The sequence below is a fragment of the Protopterus annectens genome, chromosome 11.part0, assembly GCF_019279795.1.
Source record: "Protopterus annectens isolate FY-2018-M chromosome 11.part0, PAN1.0, whole genome shotgun sequence".
Taxonomy (NCBI): Eukaryota; Metazoa; Chordata; order Ceratodontiformes; family Protopteridae; genus Protopterus; species Protopterus annectens.
In genome coordinates this window covers 351,301,426-351,306,133 of record NC_056745.1, presented here as the reverse complement: position 1 = coordinate 351,306,133, position 4,708 = coordinate 351,301,426, and the positions used below count along the sequence as shown (strand labels likewise).

At 32.0% G+C, this 4,708-nt stretch overlaps 1 protein-coding gene across 2 annotated transcripts in view; it reads right to left on the bottom strand.

The window, feature by feature from the left end:
* Positions 1-2,784, bottom strand: part of EPYC (epiphycan) — a 316,403-nt gene extending 313,619 nt beyond the window's left edge. For both annotated transcript variants that reach the window (XM_044087857.1, XM_044087858.1), the window contains exon 1: positions 2,609-2,784. The gene's annotated coding sequence lies outside the window, so the exon portion shown is untranslated. The remainder of the gene's footprint in view (positions 1-2,608) is intronic.
* Between the last annotated feature and the right edge of the window lie 1,924 nt (positions 2,785-4,708).

Genomic DNA, 4,708 nt, shown 5'->3' with positions numbered 1-4,708 from the left:
TTGCATGTTTCCATTTTATTAAGATTACATTTTCACAGAAAGGCCAGGAAACAAAGCAGTTTTAGACATACAATTAGCATTATGAAGAGTCAGCGGTGATCCAGAAAATATCTCATATTATTTAATTTTAACTAAACCATACAACATTTTTTATCTCTAGTGTTTTTATTCTTGGCTTACAATAATATAATAATTTTTATGTTTGCATTGCTAGGCTAATGATAAATGCTTCTGCAATAATCTGCATGTAATATATTGATCAGACAATGTATTCTTTGTTGATAATCTGCATGTAATATATTGATCAGACGATGTAGTCTTTTGTTGATAATCCGCATGTAATATATTGATCAGACGATGTATTCTTTTGTTGATAATCTGCATGTAATATATTGATCAGACAATGTATTCTTTTGTTGATAATCTGCATGTAATATATTGATCAGACGTATTCTTTTGTTGATAATCTGCATGTGATATATTGATCAGACTATGTATTCTTTTGTTGATAATCTGCATGTAATATATTGATCAGACGATGTATTCTTTTGTTGATAATCTGCATGTGATATATTGATCAGACTATGTATTCTTTTGTTGGCAGAATAGCACCACTACTTAAAATACTGAATTAGAAAGCAATGGGTGTAATCTAAAACTCTCCATCTATTTTCACTGTCTGACCTTGGATGAGTGTCATGACCACCAAATCCTTCATTCCTGAGACGTAATGTTCGAAAGTGTTACCACAACGGGAAGCAGCAGTAATTTTAGTCTTGTAAGGTTTTAAGACATGGAAGAAGAGTCTGGGGCCAGGTGGAGGTTTAAATATAAACTATACCATCATCTCTGCTTCTGCAGCTTTCCATTAATTTTAATTGACCACACTGACAATGTTATACATTTCATTTGAATGTTGTTTTCTAACTGCTGTTGTCCTACAATTAATCAATGTTAGTAAATTGGTTTGTTGTTTGTTTGTTTCCATATTGTAGAAAGTGTACAAAGCAAAAATTGCATTAAAGTACTACCCTTATTTTTGGATAGTACATTTCAGTTACACAGGTTAGTTTAATACTATATAGCTTTAGGAACAGATGTTTCAGAATAACAGCTCAGATTAAGAATTTCAGATTTCATGACTTTTAGGACTTTTAACTTTTTAACTGTTTGTTATTTATCTAGTATACACATTCCATTTAATTGGCTGACAGAGTAATTACATGGATACATTATTAATCAAAACAACTTAACTTCAAAACCTCTTTATGATCCAATTTGCTTATTTTATATTTAAACTTCCTACTACAAGTTACCACATTTGCAAATCTGTAATGACAGGCTCGGAGATATAGTTGAGCTTTATAAAGAGTCTCCCAGTGAATCTGAAAAGTACTGCCAGGTAAACTGTGGTCACGGGTCTTCAATGAAAGCCTTCATGAAGCTTGTCTAAGTGTATGCCCAGAAAATTCCACTGAGTATAAATGACAACACAAGAGACTCTTTTTCCTCTAGGCCTTCATCAAACAAACCTATTAAGTCAACGATACAGAGAGCACTGTGCCGGAATGAGCAGTTGTTTTGTCTGCTATGGCCAGGATTTAGACTTGCTGAATGTGGTTAATTTTTTATTTATTTATCTTTGTTAGAAAACTTGCACGTCAACAAAATCTGTGGCACAGTACAGTGTGTGCATGAGTGTGTGTACATGTGTGTGTGTGTGTGTGTGTGTGTGTGTGTGTGTGTGTGTGTGTGTGTGTGTGTGTGTGTGTGTGTGTGTGTGTAATGCAGAGTATAACCAGTTAAGCTAGCTATTTTCACTCACAGAAAATGTTTCATAGGATACTAGATAAATAGACTGCATTTAAAAACATGAAATGTTTCCGTATTTGCTGAGACAGTAGTCAAACAGTATCATTTTATTTGCCTCAGAATATATCTCCTTTGAACTTGGTTTCAGAGCTCAGTTTCATTGTGTAAGCATTATCTAAAGCATCTGCTATAATATATTCTTAACTTGTGAAATAAAAGTTGCCTACATCTTTCACACACTTTATAGCAGATTGTATCATGCAGTAGCCTTAAAGTTCATAGTACTTACTTCACTTAGCTAAGTCACACTGTTATTATGAAGTCTTTTCTATGAGCATATATATTTGTAATCATTTTACATCCATTGGTAAAGGACAGATGGTGAAATAAAGCTGTATGCTACAGTCCAAACATTTTAGCTTAGCTGTCTTCCCATTTTCCTGCCTGTAAGTCTAATGTCAGCAGTTCTGTCGGAACGAGTTTCATTATCATCTGCCATCCTCAGTATCCACCTAACACCCTCCACCTCCATCTCACTTTCTGTGATCTATATTAATGCAGAAAATAATATGTCATCCTTATAACAGAATAACTACATTTAGCCACATAATTTCTCAGCTGATTTGCCCTCTCATAAATTAACAATTTATAGCAATAAACATAGACTACAGCTACAGTTTGCTAAACATTTTAATACTGGAATTTTTCAGTAACCTGAATACAAGTCACAAATTGTACTAATGCAAATTCTTATTACTAATAAAACTAGATAATCCATCAATTGTAGAGAGCTTACCTTTAAGTTATACTTTCAGTGACAGAGCACCGCTAGTCTAATCACAGATCAGAGGCTATGCCAGCCTATCCAATTGCAACAGGAATCTAGGGATGTGGGAAGTAGGGATGAATTCCTCACCTCATATGTTTCCTGCTTTGCCTTTCTTTTGAAACTGCCAGTAAAGAGTGCACAGTCCCTGCTTCATGTCTTACAGTTTTATAGATGCACAGTGTATATTCCAATGCAATGGACAATTCCTGTGGTAAATGTTTATACATGTGACAACAACAAATGTCTTTTTGTGCCACTCCCATCTTGAGGAGCTGCCATTTTGAATTTTGGTTTAACATATTCACAAAATAATTGTATCATGTAGCTGCAGATGTACCTAAAGTAAAATTAAATTATATATTATTTCAAAAATACAATATTGTATTAAGACTATAAACTACATTGCAGTTTTTGATTACCTGAGAATGTCCATATCAAATATAAATAATAGGCTTTAGTTTTCATATATTACATAAAATTCACTGACATTGTTATTCTCAAAATGGTAAGTTCTATGCTTTGGATCAGATAGACTGCTGTTAACTCAATCCATTTATAAAGCTATATGTTTAAAATGGCTATTATTTTATTATACTTTAAGTGTGAGATGATAGCTTTCCTACAGGTAAACTATCCTTTATGTTTGCAAGCATTTTGATAACATATATAACCTCATATTTTTCTCCTATAAATTATTTTCCATGTCATTGTAATTATCATGTATATTGTTGTTTTATTTACGGTGTACACTATAAGACACCTTCCTACTCAGGAAGCATTTAAAACAGCTGTAGATTTTATTTTGAATTTGTTAGTTCTTTACAATGAATATGGAAAATATGAAGGTTGTTTTCAAATGGAGCAATCTGTGGTTTCAGGAGCAGTTAGTTGCCATCATATATGTCCTTCCAGAGACATTAAGATTAGTTTCTATCATTTTCTAAGTGCAGTTAATTTATGTTGTGATTAATTATATTTATTTCTAGCTGTCAATCAGAAGCATAATTTATCCCTGTTGTGTATATATTCTAAAAAACAAATATTTAAAACTATATAGCATTAATTGCATTTGACTTAGTTTATTATTTATTTATTTACTGACATTTGTTTACTGAGAAAGTCCAAGTGGGATAAAACCCTTTTTTAGTAGAGGCCCCAGGTAGAAAAGCTTTACATTTAGCATCAGTTTTGACATATTCATAAAGTACAGTTACATGATATCAGAAGGAATACACAATATAGTTAAGTATACATACTTGTGAGAAAAAGTTTAATAACAACTTGCATAAACATCATTTAGAAACAGGGCATGTACATACCTTGCATGGGTATATACAATGTTGAACATTCTTTAGAAATAGACACAGGCTTGAATATAGTAGAGAGAAATATATAACATTGTAAAATATATTGTAATATTAACTGTGGATTCTAGCAATTAAAATAATGAAAAGAAGTGGCAGAAATATTAAAAAGGGGGGAGGTGGTTGATAATGTAATACAGTATGACACATTAGTAGTAGAGCAGCTATGAAAGTATCATTATGTTTAAGATGAAGAAGTAAAGAAACAAAGAAAGATAGTTGGTGTTATTCAGATCTGCATCAGTCTATCCAAAGCAATGTAGCAAACTGAAGACCCTTGATGAGGACACCTTCCACATTCATAGAAGGTGTACATAAATAAAATGCCTTATTCTAAAAACAGTATACTGGCTCATAGCATACTACAAAACAGGACACTAATCTCAAGAGAAGACAAATGCAGCTGGTTAAGAAAGAATTAATAAATAAAGAAATTGGGGATCATAATACAGTGAAATTTCATATTGTTTTAAACAAAAAAAAAAAAACAAAAAAAAACAGCCGAGCTTTATTAAGTTAAGGATTCAGGGAGAAATTTTTGGGATTTGCAAGCAAAAACAAGAAAAAATGAAGTGAAATGGCACATTTTTTTAGTTTGCTTAATCATATTTACTTGAGATACTAACTCACTAGCGTTTGTATTAATTAATATGAAAAGGCAAAAGATATTTCTGTTTTGTCTAATTGTTTTTTTCTCTTAATC